Below are 15,118 nucleotides of genomic sequence, written 5' to 3' on the forward strand. Positions count from 1 at the left end.
CTCAAGGCACACTATCACCATCACTGTCTAGGTTCCCGACTCTCCAGCAAGGCAGGCTCACAAGTCACCAGCACTGTGTGGAATGTCCTCCTGGGAGACAAGCTCTCTTTCTCTGCCAGGCATCTTGACCCCCCAGGCCTTTTCCTTCTCCCAATACAGGAGAAATTTGTGGAAATTCTAATTCCACTGGCTGTGTTGTCTCTATAGTCTGATAGCCAAAGGAAGGGACACGTGTCTCTTCAGAATATCTTACTCCTGCCAGCAAGGTAACAAAGCGCAATTCAGAGTTCCGGCCCAGAAAATACTGGGGTATGGATGATTTGGTCTCAGAAACAGCAACTCCAGCTCATTCTATAGCTTTCCACAATCTCACATGTAGGGGCAGTAGAGATTAGCCATGGTTGTTTCCAGTGAGCTTGGTCCATACATAAGAGAAGATTCTGTAGCTGGAATGGCAGAGTTTATGCTGTCCGTCGCCTCAAACACCGATGAACAGAAACAGCAATTAAATCATTAAGCCATAAAGTATTCAGAGAGGTGGCAATCTGGGAAAAGAGAATTATCATCCCAGGAAAAAAAAAATCTGCCTTTCCCCTTTGCTCATCTAGAACACTTACAGGAACTGGGCCAAGGCAGCCACTCAATGTTGCTGTTCTCTGGTCAAGTGGTCAGCCTTGTCTCTGAGATCCCTGGTTCTGCCTTTGCACCCTAAGGATCAAAATTTCAAAAGGGAAATTTAGGGGACATGGGAAGGAAAAGGAGCCTCCTGGCCCTGGAATCCAGGTGATACCTTTGCCAGCTGCAGAGCAGGAATTTCCGAGGCACAGTTACCAACAGTTTCAGGTCTCCAGGAATCTCACCTGTAACCTGTTATGGGCAGAGGGCATATACTAACCCCTCTGCAGACCCAGCAACTCATGGCTTCACTTTATCTGACTACGATTCTCTCTAAGCATCTCCAAGAGCCATCACACTTATTAAATGAGAAAAAGGAAGGGGGTGGTGGAGTTTCCTAGTAACCTCATGAGATGGAACTTGAGAGTCATCAAAATGGTGTACATGGCTGATGCTAAGATGAATTGATTTCTTCCCTGAGAAGCTCACACCCACACTTGAATGCGGGCATTCACACTTTCTGCAAGTCATCCTTTGAGAAACCCACACTCATACTCTCTGTGTCTTACTGTTCTGAGAATGTCTTGTTTCTCTTAACCCTTACATTTAAGCCTATATTAAAATATTTTAAAAAATCTCTGCTTCATAAACAGACTATTCCTGTTATTATTTCAATATTGAAGCAATGAATCAGGATTTGGTCTGAGTTGGGGTCCATAAACCTCTATAGGAACTCCTCAGGTTGCTGAGGGTGACAGTGGGGTGATTTGTGTCTGTCCCTTCACTTCTGACAGTTTTTGTGCTGTGGGGTTCTCATACCCATTCCTCCCCAAATGCAGCCTAGGTCAAAGGTTAACTCAGAATGGACAGGACATCAACAATGTGTGCTGAGCTGTTTACAGTGTGAATGTCCAGATTCCTTCTTATAGTATGTAGTACAAATGCACCTTTATCTCTTGGAATATAAGTGCCATCACCCTTCTTTCCTGTCTCAGACCAATCCTTCCTTGCTGCTTGTTGTTGTTGTTGTTGTTGTTGTTGTTGTTATTGTTGTTGTTTGAAGCAGGGTCTCATGTAGCCCAGACTGGCACTGGACCCCCTGAACTTCTGATCTTCCTGCCTTCATGTTGTTGGTGCTGGGATAACAGGTACCCCACCATTCCTGGATTTTACTTGGTACGGAGAACTGAATTGTTCTAGGACTTCTTGCATTTTAACTAAACACTCCACAAAATGGACTACACTCCTAACTGCACTTTGCATTTAAAAACAGTGAATCCAGCTCCAGACTTTAATCTTGGTTGCCTGCTAGAGCAACATTATCCATACCTCTTACTTGGGCTAAAACCCAAGGAGGCCAGCCCACTGCTATTCCAGGCAATGATTGACATTTCCATTGCCTTTCTGGCTTAGAGATACATTTCCCTTGTGTTTGAACTCAGCCTATGTCTAGATTTTTGGCTGGAAGGAAAATGGGTGATCAGAGTAAGGAACTTGGCTTGATTAGACTTCCCAGTGATGGTTATGATAAACGCACTGGTGGTAGTGCTGGTTACCGCGCACTGGTGGTGGTGCTGGTTACCGTGTGGAAAGGTCACGGTCACAACAGAACCCAGTGTTAGTTTTAGAGCTTTATTAGGAGGGAAAATGTGGGGGGAAGAAAGAGAGGAGAGCCAGGCCTGGTGGGGGAGGGAAGTGGGGAGCAGAGAGAGAGAGGGTGGGGGTCTGCATTTGGCTTTTTAAGGCAGGGATTGTGTGACCACATGGCAGGTACGTAGTCACTAGTGCCCATTGATGACATAAGATGCAAGACCCCAAGCTACACATGTACAGGATCCTAACATTCCAGAGTTTTTGCTTATTATAAAAAGCAAGTGAATAGGAATAGGGGCATTGTTACTCCCGGAAAAACTGCTTCCAGCTGACTGGCTTCTGTTTCTCTTTACCTGGACCTCATCTATAATTCTATATCCTTATGAAACAAGAACCTGTGTCTTGGGCCATGAAAGACAAGAGATGTATTTCCCTCCATAAAACTTTATTTTTATTATATTGATATAGTCTCGTTGTGTGATTTAATAATGGCTATTTTCAAAAATTGGAAACTATAATAGCTATAATGAAAATAAACAGCTGATAATGAAATGAAGTCATTCAGTTTAAAGCCACCAGAAAATTCAAAATAACTTCACTGAGCTAATGATAGCTGAATATTTTTCTTACTAGTGATACTACTTTTAATTCAAATTAATAAAAGAATGCAATCAAGACTGAGAGTGAACCCATGAGGTGGCTAAGCAGGTAAAGGCACTTGCCCCTGCCCCACACACTACACACACACCATACATATCACAGCACACATACCACACATACACACACACTACACACATCATACACACACACCATATACACACTACACATCACACATAACACACACATACACACACGCATACATGTGCCATACACACCACCACACAGACACAAAATAAATAAAATATTTTTTTTAATTAAGAGTTTGCCCTGGTGCTGGGCAGTGGTGGTGCACATCTTTAATCCCAGCCCTCGGGAGGCAGAGCCAAGCAGATCTCTGTGAGTTCGAGGCCATCCTGGTCTACAGAGCAAGATCCAGGGCAGGCACCAAAACTACACAGAGAAACCCAGTCTCAAAAAAAAAAAAAAGTGTTTTCCCTGGCATTTAGATGAACTTCTGAAAGATTCCCTTAAACGTCGGGTTGCTAGGAGTTCTCTGACTTTGTTAGCCTTAGGTTATCTCTTATTGAGATCTGAAATACTAAGACACTATCGGTCTTGGTCCCATTTCCTCAGGCAGGTTTTTATGGGGTTCCCTGCAGACATTATGGCCAGCTGGCAGAGAAACAATCCAGGTGAGGCAAAAAGGAGGTCTGGTTTAACATGGCTTAGTTAGCAGGGACCAGTTCAAACTTCTGGAGTCCTGCCCCAGCAGTTTATCTTTTACACATTTAAGCACTGTACAACTTTGGAAAAATTGTGACAATGTTTTTCCCTCATGACAATTATCATAAAAAAGTTTAAGATATGAATACATCGAAACACTTTTGCAAAGTACCTGAGGCCTCTTCCATAAGAATGGGTTCTATCAACTGAGAAACAGTGCTCTGGAGTCTAGGGAATTTGGGTGAGTCCTGGCTCTAGATCACCAGATTATTAACTACATCCAATCCCAGCTTTCTTGGTGGCATCAGGTTTAGAGCCCTTCTGCTGAGAAACAAGCCTGAGTTTAATTTCCTGGTTCCCCTAGTACTATCTGTGAGCACTCGGACTTCATGCCCTCTGCAGTTGTGAAATGCCATAATTATCAGCAGAGCTTCTGGGATGGTTAACATAGTGTCACACTCACCCAACTACTCAGACTCTGGACTCTTAGGCATGTTGTCCAGTACATAAAGGATGCTGCATGTGATATGCAGTGTCTTCCCAGTACACATCAAGATGACACCAGACACACAGTGAAAGAGAAATGAAATACTAGTGGCAAGTAGCTCTGCTTCTGACTAAGAAAGAATCATTCTTGCAGATATCATGAAGCCAAATGTAAATCATATGAAGTTAGTTTGGTTAATGTGGTGGTTTGAATAAAAATGCCCTGCCACCACCACATAGGCTCATATATTTGAGTGTTTATTCATTAGAGAATAGCACTCTTTGAAAGGATTAGAAGGATTGGGAGGTGTGGCCTTGTTGGCATTGAGGTTTCAAAAGCCCATACCAGACCTTGTGTCTCTCTCTTTCTATTGTCTGTGGATCCAACAGCTACTTCTCTATTAAGATCAATTCACATGAGTCGATTAAATGGGTAATAGGAATTTATTAAGATATAAATTGAGGAAATACACTCACAAATACAGAACAGAGTGGACAGCTGAAGTCATTCTCTGACCTGACCAAGAGCGAATCCACCTCACTGGCAGGAGCAGGGAGAAGGGACATGTGACCCTTCCCCCTTTCCTTTTAAGAGGTCACATACAGTGGCAAGAAGCACTGCTTCCTTCAGGCCCTATAGCCCTAAGTCATGAGCAGAGCAAATACCACTACACTTCCCCAGCACCATATCTCCTGTGTGCCACCATGCTCTCCACCGTAATGATAAAGGACTAACCTCTGAAACTGTAAGCAAGTCTCCAATTCAATGCTTTCTTTTATAAGAATTGTCTTGGTTATGGTGTCTCTTCACAGAAATAGAGCAGTGACTAAGACAGTTAATCATAATCATTAAAAACAACAAGAAGTGCCCCAAACAACAACTATGCTAAGACATACACCTATACCATATTGTTAATCCTTAAAGGTATGTAAAACTTAATACACACTATTAAACTTCATATCATTACTAAAACATTTAAAATATTTATTTTCAACCAAAATTATTGACACTAAATATACAACTCTTAACTGAGTATATTATTCAAGCACTCAGGAAACTGAGACAGAAGGATTAAGTGTTCACGGCCAGGCTGGACCAGTGAGAATCTATGATTCAAAAAAAAAAAAAACCTCTTCCCTATACCACTTCATATTTGTCTTTTTTTAATAGATTTTTTTTCCAAGTTGGGCATTGTGGTATACATTTTTAATCCCAACACTTAGGAGGCAGAGGCAGGTTAAAGAGCAGCATGGTCTGCAAAATGAGTTCTAGGACAGCCAGGGTTATACAGAGAAACACTGTCTTGAAAAATCCAAAAAGAGAAAAAGAAAATAGATTATTTTTTATGCCATATATTATAATTACAGTTTTCCCTCCCCCTACTTCTCCCTATTTTCCCTAATCTCCCCTACCATCCAGATTACCTTTTCTGTTTCTTGTTAGAAAACAAACAGATATCTAAGGAATAATAATAAAATAAGATAAATTAAAAACAAACGAATTGGAATATGCTTACACAACCAAACAAGAAAAAGAGCCAAAGAAAAAGCATAAGAAATGCTTGTAGATGCAGAGGCACACACATTTGCACACTCAGGATGCCTATAAAAACCCAAAAGTGTAAGTTATAATGTATACAGAGGACCTGTAAAGTAGAAAACAAACAAACAAACAAACAAATAAAAAATGCCCTGATTTAGCATTATAAGACATAAAACCTCCGAAGATGCTGTTCAGCACATTTTGTGTTGGCCTTCTGCTGCTGGGCCTGGGATCCACCCTTAAGCATAGCTTGTTCCCTCAGTGAGACTCTCTTGAAGAAAACTAATTTTTCATTTGTAAGTGGCTATGAATTGGATATTGCTTCTGGGTTAGGGAGGGGTCTTGTGTCCACTTCTCCTTTCAGCTCTAGGACACCAATCTAGTGTATACCCTTGCAGGACCTTGGCAAACTGCCTCAGTCTCTGTGTCTTCACAGATGTGATCATGTTGATTTAGAGACTTGTTTCCTTGATGTCCTCTATGCCCTGTGGCTCTTACACTCTTTCTGCCTCTCCTTCCACCGGGTTCCATAAGCCTGAAGGGAGGGATTTGATGAAGACATTCCTTTTAGGGCTCAGTGTCCCAAAGTCTCTTACTCTCTGCATATTGTCCGGCTGTCTTTTCTGTATTTGTTCCCGTCTGCTGCAGCAGGATGCTTCTCTGGTGATGGGTGAGCAAATCACTGACCTATGAGTACAGCAGAATGTTGTTAGGCATCATTTTATTGCTACATTATTTAGTAAAACAATAGTATGTGATTTTACCCTAGGTTTCAGGCTCTTGACTGCCAAACAGTGTTGAGTATGGGCTCCATTTCATGGAGTGGGCCTTAACTCAAATCAAATACCGTTTGATTACTCCCACAAAATTTCTGCCACCTATTGCACCAGGTATCTTGGAGGCAGGTTACTCTTGTAGATTGAAGGGTTTATGGCTAGGTTGGTCTTTACCTTTCTTCTTTGGTAGCCTGCAGAGTATGTTCCAGTGGTGAAGGTTGCCAGTGTTACAGTTCTGGAGGGAAAGGTATCCTGGCTTGTCGGGAAGCCTAGGGCCGCAATAGGACAGCTCTGGAGGGAAAGGTATCCCGGCTTGTCGGGAAGCCAGGCAATGCCTCAAGCTGGGGTGCGGTGGGGGATGATCTTCCTGCAGGATGTAGCAATACTGCTCCTCTCCTAGAGAAAGCCCTTACAGCTGAGCATTGCTCTGCCCACCCCCTTAAGAGGGCTTCCCAGCAGAGCTCTGCTTCTTCTTCCCTCCAGCCAAATATGTTGCTTTTTCCACTTCACTCTGCTAAAAGGGAAACCCCTACAGAAATGTAGTGATCTCCTCCAGCTTTGGTGGAAAGTTGATATTTTTTCTACTCAGCCTTGCTCAGCCCCCCTAGCAGACTTGATTTAAATGATGACAAATATCCATGATCCATCTCTTGGAAATGTGGGCATTGTTTTCTCTAGACTGCTTCCTGCTATGTGGAGGCACTGGCATCTTTGGGGGACCCTGGGAAAATTAAGGATTATGGTCAAGTCCTGGCTGGAGTAGTCTGAGAGGCTGGGCCATCTCAGTCAGCAGCCATGAAGCTGTTCTGGATGCAGAACTCTGAGGAAACTACAACAGAGGTATTTTGAGATTCTGGATCATCTGCACCATTCATTTTCATTGGTATCTGGTCCCCTTGTTCTAAAAATATATAAACTTTCAAAGGTAACATACATATTTGTATTAACACAAGTATGGAATGTGTGGTCTGTACACATCCATTAAATATGTTTTTTTGTTTTATTTTAGAGCAAGTAATATATACGTTTCATGTCTTGTAGTTTTGGGGTGTTTTTCTTAGGTTTATTTCTTTATGTATGTGGGCAGGATTTTCAGGGGGCTCTTCCTCAGTCAAATTTGATCTCTATTAATATGGTTGCTTCAGAGGGCTGTGTTTTCCTGGTATCCTCCTTCCCCTCTGGGTCTTAATACTGTTTCCATCTCTTCTTCCACAGGGTTCCCTGAGCTCTGGGTCTACTAATTGTAGGTTGCTTACCATATACTTAAAGGCTAATATCCACATGTAAGTGAATACATACCATATTTATCTTTCTGGGTCTGGGTTACCTCACTCAGGATGAATTTCTTTTCTAGTTTCATCCATTTGTCTGCACATTCCATGATGTCATTTTTTTAAACAGCTGAGTTACTACTGTAGTAAGCTGAGTACTCTGTAGCCTGGCACACAGTCTGGACAAATCTCTCACCCACTAGTCCCACAGCCACTCAGACCCAACCAAGTAAGCACACAGAGACTTATATTACTTATAAACTGTATGGCTGTGGCAGGTTTCTTGTTAACTGTTCTTATATCTTAAATTAACCCATTTCTATTAATCTATAAGTTGCCATGTAGCTTGTGGCTTACCAGTATCTTAACATCTCATGGTGGCTGCGTCTCTCTGCCTCAGCCTTCCACTTCCCAGGACTCTCTTCTCTGCTTGTCCCACCTATACTTCCTGCCAGATACTGGCCAATCAGCATTTTATTTATACAGAGAGATATCCACAGCATTTCCCCTTTTCTTTTTTTTTAAAGGAAGGTTTTAACTTTCACATAATAAAATTACATATAACAAAACAATTATCAAGCAAGGATTACAGTTACAATATCTAGTCTATTTGTATTTGGCAAAATTAAAGAAGATATCCTATCCTATATTTGTGAGTCTAAGGTTTCATATCTAACTTACCTTTTATCATAACTGAGGAAATTTATAACTACCTAGTCTTTAGCTACATCAAAGACCTCAGAAGGATATAATATTACCTGAGAAGCAGGAGAAAGATGCAAGCAACACTCGTGAGTCTTGCAGGGTAGACAAAGACAGCTGGCAGCCTGGACAGTCACCTAATGTTTCTTTGTAAAGCTGGGGCATCTGTTTTCAGCCCATAGGCCTAGAGTCTCTCAGTCACTTCTCTCTGTGTCCTCTAGAATGTCTGGCAGTTTCCTCGGCAAAGCAGGAACCTGAAGGACCATTTCACCAAGCAAAGTTCAGTGGTCACCTTCCTATGGGTCCTGCATGTATTCCTTATTTATTCTGTATTTCTTCATTATCCATTGCAATCTAAATGAGTTACATAAACATAATACCTCAAACGAGAATAGAAATATATATACAGTATAATAAAATTAAGTTTAAACTTGTATCAATAGACTAAAATCCATAAAATGTAAAACATTTCAAACAAATTGCTCTTTAAAAGTAGACTTAATAATCTACCCTTTCATCCTACCATATCTATATCCCCTTTTCTTCTTTAGAAAGAGATTGTATTTATATTCAACCTGATTTAAATAAAAATATTGGTTTTTCTCTGTCCCACACCAGAGGGCTCATCTGATATGGGACACAAGAATCTCTTAACCTTTTTTTTTAGTAATATGCTTGGGTTTAGAGAAGGAGTGAGCCAATTCCATCTCCAAAACCAGCTTGGTATATTTGGGAATTTGGGCGTAGCTTCTCTTACTACTTCCTGCTGGAGGGGATGCTGTATCTTATGGGGACACAAAGAAAATTTTAGGCTTATGGGGTAATCTGTGAGGCTGTATTGCCTGAGCCAGTTGCCTTGAAACTGTTCTGGATGTTGGATCATCTGGGCCATGGTGTCATTGGAGACCTTTCCAGGGGGGTCTTGGCTGGTCAAACCTGATGTATCTTAATCTGGAACAAATCCATAGCCTCTGGCTTTCTATGGAAACAAAAGTTGAGCCTCCTTTCCAAAGCAACATATCCTTAGATCCAAATTTTGAAGTCAAGGTCCCTTTAAAATATACAAATTTGTTTAACTCAACAGCTTTTACAATCAAATGTTTTTCTGCAGTTAAAAATCCCAAAGACAACACAATCCAGATTCTCTGTGTAATATCCATCTTTACATGGCTTATTTATTATACTAACTTTACTGTCTCTTTAAAGACTTTATTTTTAAAAACTATCTATTTCTTTATATGACTGTATATATTTTTTCTCTCTTCCAAGCCTACATACATTTTTACACACATTGTAAAGTATTTAAAGTCTTGTTCCATCTGAATCTGTCTTATTGTGAATCTATTGTTTTAAACTGCAGCATTACTAGGGCTAAAATAGCAGCTTTGGCTGGTGGCTCCACCTACCTCAGCTTCCCAACACAGAGGTGGTAAGTTTGCCACCAGCTCTGGGCCACCGCCAGCTCTGGGAGACATCAACTCTTAGAAACAGTGGGTCTATGCTTCTATCAAAGCAGTGTGTAGCCCAGAAACCTCTTTTTTTTTTTAACTAGCAAAGGCTAAATCTACCACGCAGCATAATGTGCCACTTGTAGACGCCTCATTCCCGCCATACTGCTGGTCAAACGCGCATGCCAGGAACCCGCCAACTTGAGAGAGACAACTAGGAAGCTGTTTTTAGCTCTGTTTTAGAATCTTTTTTTTTTTAGGTTTTAGGTGGAAACTCTTGCCAACCCGTTGGGCACCATTTGTAGCTTGAGTTTTCTCTAGCTACAGTACTCCCTTGTGTAAATGTACCTCATTTTCTTTATCTATTCTTCTGTTGAGGGGCATTTAGGTTGTTTCCAGTTTCTGCCTATTATGGATAAAAGAGCAATGAATATGATTGAGCAAGGGTCCCTGTGGTAGGGTGAAGCAGCCTCTGGATATATGCACAAGAGTGATATAACTGGATCTTGAGGTAGATAGATTCCCAACTTGCCAAGGGACTGCCTTATTTATTTCATAGTGTGTACAAGTTTGCACTTTCACCAGCAGTGGAGTAGTGTTCTCCTTATTCCAAATTCTCACCAGCAGGAGCCATCATTTATGCTATTGATTTTAGCCATTCTAACAGGTGTAAGATGGAATCTCAAAGTTGTACTAATTTGCATTGCTCGCCCTGGCGGTGGTGGCACATGCCTTTAATCCCAGCACTTGGGAGGCAGAGCCAGGCAGATCTCGGTGAGTTTGAGGCCAACCTGGTCTACAGAACAAGATCCAGGACAGGCACCATAACTACACAGAGAAACCCTGTCTCAAAAAAACAAAACAACAACAAAAAAATTAATTTGTATTTCTCTGATGTCTAAGGATGTTGAACATTTCTTTAAGTGTTTCTCAGCCATTTGAGTTTCTTCTATTGAGAATTCTCTGTTTAGATCCATACCCCATCTTTAAATTGGATTGTTTGGGTTTTGATATCTAGTTTCTTGAGTTCTTTATATATTTTGGATATTAGTCCTTTATCAGACGTGGAGTTTGTAAAATCTTTTCCCATTCTGTAGGCTGCTACTTTGTCCAAAGAATGGTGTCCTTTGCCTTACAGAAGCTTTTCAGTTTCATGAGGTCCCATTTATTGATTGTTGTTCTTAGTGCCTGTGCTAATGGTGTTCTGTTCAGGAAGTCATCTCCTGTGTCAATGAGTTCAAGGCTATTCCCCACTTTCTCATCTATCAGGTTTGGTGTGTTCTGTTTTATGTTGAGGTTTGAACCATTTGGAGTTGAGTTTTGTTTAGGGTGATAGTATAGATCTATTTGCATTCTTCTATATGCAAATATTCAGTAAAATATGAAAAAGCGTGTTTTTTTAAAATATGTGAGAACAAATTTTTAGTGGATTTAACATTTGACTGTTAAAAGTTATATTTGGTCTTGCCTATCTTAGGATATTCTCTAATGTATGTTCATGAAGTCAAGATTCTTCCAGGTTTTACCAGAAATTGGTGTGCATAAATGAATAGAATATCATAACTTGTAACTAGAGATGTAACTCCACCATAGAGTGCATGTGCAGTGTGTGCAAAGCCCTAGCACAGAGTGAACATCTATATGTGCACATGCTAATAAGATGGGAACCTAACTTACTTTCTGCTGTGTAAGTAGAAGAAAGCTTGCTTAACTTGTAAAGTTATCTTCAAACGTATATCTTCAAAAGTCTCTCAGATGTACTGGAAAGCATTCTTATATTCTCATTAAAGAAAATCATGGAAGGACTAGAGAGATGATTCCGTGGTTAAGAGTACTTGCTGTTCTTCCAGATGCCATGGGTTTGATTCTCAGCACACATATGGTGGCTCACAACAATCTGAAACTCCAGTTCCAGGGGATCCAATGCCTCTTCTGGCCTCCTCATGCACCAGGCGCACAGGTGATGCACAGACAAGCATGATGGCAGATACATATAAAAATCAAAGTTAAAATATAACAGACACACACAATAATCATGAAAAAGTCAAAAGAGCAACAGTATTTCCATGTTTGGGTACTTTCCGAGCCAGTGAAATAAGACAGATGTTCATATCTTTGAAAGAATCAGGAGGTAGAGAAGCAAGTGTGATCATTCATAGATGGTATGATCATGTAGCAAACTTAGAGTCTTCAGAAAGATATCTAAAGCAATTAGATCAGTTGGATCAGTACAGTATTGTTAATTTTCTTAAACTCCAAAAACTACTAAGAAAACACGGAGAGGTAGGGGTGCAGCAGAAGTGGCTTATTATATCAGCAATGATGACTTGTTTGAAAATCATTCAAGAGTAGGTCTACAAAAATGTGCAAGACTTGTGCAAAGAAAACTAAGATGATACATAACAAGGGTTTTAATGAATTGGTATTTTTTGCACTAATTAGGTGGACCTGGTGTTGTGGATATTAAAGTATGAGGACCTGGAAACTCTCAGGCATCTCTTTCTCTGTTAGAGTCATGGATTGGATCCATAGTGGGGCATGATGTTGTTCATTACTGACATCTTTTTAGCAGAATCCTTCTCTCTTTCCCCTGCTACTTTTCGATAGCATGGAGGTACACATTTGCCAGCTGGTCTGTACATGTGCCTCATCTTTGCAGGGTATCTACCAGGCTCTGGCCTTTTCATCTTCTCCCTCGTGGCCTTCAATAATCTGGAGAATATGATCTTTGGTAAAGGTGCCCAAGCAAAGCCCTTGCCTGAGATTCTCTTGCTGTTGGTCCTCTTTGCATCCAGCCTCATCCACCAACACTCTGTCACCACCTGATCCATCTTCTCCATGGTTGCTCTGTACTCAGTCAACAAGATCTCCTCCTCTATGTACCAGGCAATAGCTCTAGTCATCACACTGGCTGTGGTAGTTTGAATGTAATTGGCCACCATAGTCTCATGGCGAGTGGCACTGTTAGGAGATGTGGCTTTAATGGAGTTGGTATGGCCTTGTTGGAGGAAATGTGTCACAGTGGGGTGGGCTTTGAGGTTTTCTATGCTGAGGATACCGCCCAGTATCTCAGTTCATTTTCTGTTGCTTGCAAGATGTAGGACTCTCAGCTACTACTCCAGCACCATGTCTGCCTGCATACTGCCATGCTCCCAGTCATGATAATAATGGACTGAACCTCTGAAACTGCAAGCCACCCAATTAAGTGCTTTCTTTATAAGAGTTGCTGTGGTCATTGTGTCTCTTCACAGCAATAGAAACCCTAACTAAGACACTGGCCAAAGTGACTGTTGAAAAACAAACAAAAAAACACCATTCTTGAACATCATGTGTAACAATTCTTCCCCCTGTGGAGAGCAGTTGAGGCTTTTACTTTTAATGAGACAATATTTTCAAACAGCTGACTGGAGTCTTTTGTTTACCTAGATAGAATAGACATCAGGGGTAGTCAAAGAAACTCTTGAAGTACTGGACTTCGGTAGTCTTTGTGTCCTTCCATGTTTGACAGTCCACAGTGTAGCAGACAGGCAGAAGAACCAGTAGGCAGTACCCTCGTTTGTTATAGAATGTGTGAAGGTCTGGCACCTCAAGATTCCTCAGCTCTTGGCAGTGTTAGGGTGACAGCACCCAAGCCTGGGGTTTCAGGGACTTCCAAAAGTTTGACAGATTTCGTGAACTTTTCTCACTGCCACAGACTGTAGTTTTTCTTCTCTGGCTCTTTACAGCCTTTTAACCTTTAGTCTGCTCTTCTCCCCTCTATCCACTTTTCTTCCTCCTCCTCCTCCTGCTGCTCCTCCTGCTGCTCCTCCTGTTGCTCCTCCTCTTCTTTTGCTATGATGTCTGCCACAGTTGCCACCCTTTGCTACCTCTGCTTCAGTCTGCAGCTGGTCTTGCAGCTCCCTCCAGGTTGAAGCTGCCAGTGCAGCCAGCACTTGAGTGCTCCTGCTCAGCCTGGGTTGCTCAGCTCCACCCTGCTGCTTGTCAGGGTGGTGTTCCTGTGTCTCTGCCCCCGAGTGCCACTGCTCCACTGTGTCTGCTGCCCTGCTGCCTTTGTGTTACCAGCCCAGCTTCAGTCTCCCAAAAGTAGGCAAGAAGAGACCACTGCCTTTTATTGCCGCAGGGGAGATGGCACAGGAGGGTCTCCTGGCTCACTCGGTGGGCAGAACTGCAGGGTTAAATAGCTGCTGACGGGATATTGTGCCAGTCTCGTCACATCTTTCATGCACATGAAGGTCTGTGCGTCCACCAATCACAACATTGTCCCTTTTGCACCAGTCCCAACAGTCCCTTTGCTCAGCCACTAGGGACATGCTCCACTCTGGCCTGAGTGGAAATGGCTTCAGATCCTGCTAGACTATGCTGAGGCATGTGGTTGCAAACAGTCCAGTGCCAACTGTTAGAAACAGTTATGGTTGGGGCTGGCCCTTCAGGAGCACGAGCAACAAGTCGCAGTTGTTTCCTAAGAGTTTCTTCAAGCAGTGCCTTCAAAATCTTTAGTGCTAGTCTAAGGGTGATTTAGCTGGCTGCTCGGTTGACAGCCCGTTGGTGAGGCCGCCAAGGCACAGTGGAAAGTCCCCCAAATTTTCTTGTTGATGACGTATAGGAAAATAAATATGGAAGGAAAGCTTATAATAAGAACATATCAGTATAGGTTTTGATTTAAAGCAGTGTTCTCCACTGCTTTAGCCAGTGCTGAACACCTGCCCTGCATCCCAGAGAAAAATGGATCCTTCTTGTTGTCTCTGAAAGTTATATCAAAATCTCTTAGAACATAACAGCTATCTGGAGATGTTGGGCTCTAAACATCTTTGGGAATTGTGCAGGCTCCTCCTTGTGCCTCAGTGTCCTGAAGTGAAATGAACCCTTGTTGGCCTGTGTTTCTGTTGCAATGCCACAGATGAGCTGAGAACCTGGTGCCTGGTGTGTCTGCCCTGGGGTCATTTGAGACTCTGTCTTGACACCATCCCCCAAAGGTGCCCATAGAACACAGTAGAGAATTTGGCAATATCTCTGTTTCCTTCTGACCAAGAAGACTACACAGACTTGTAAACCTTGGCCTGCTCAGTCCAGTCTAAGGTGCTATGGAGCAGTATCTGGGTATTGTGAGTATAAAGAGTGAGGAAGCCATTTGCTAATTCTTCTTATGTGCCCAACTAATTTAAAAAAATCCAGATGCCATGCCATTCTTCATAAATAGGGCTTAGGCAGGAGGAGCATTTGAGCATGAGTTCGGGGCCAGCCTGAGTAATATAGCAAGACCTCATTTCTGAATGAATGAATGAATGAATGAGTAAATAAATAAATCCAAATTGCACATAGGATACATCACAGTCAACAGGAATAAACAAATCTAGCACTTAA

At 41.9% G+C, this 15,118-nt stretch overlaps 1 protein-coding gene across 7 annotated transcripts in view; it reads left to right on the top strand.

The window, feature by feature from the left end:
* The window catches only part of Rgs20 (regulator of G protein signaling 20), a 135,332-nt gene that overhangs the window by 101,401 nt on the left and 18,813 nt on the right, over positions 1-15,118 (top strand). The gene's annotated exons all lie outside the window — the stretch shown is intronic.

This window comes from Peromyscus californicus, unplaced genomic scaffold (assembly GCF_007827085.1).
Source record: "Peromyscus californicus insignis strain IS unplaced genomic scaffold, ASM782708v3 Scaffold_5__1_contigs__length_169319896, whole genome shotgun sequence".
Lineage (NCBI taxonomy): Eukaryota > Metazoa > Chordata > Mammalia > Rodentia > Cricetidae > Peromyscus > Peromyscus californicus.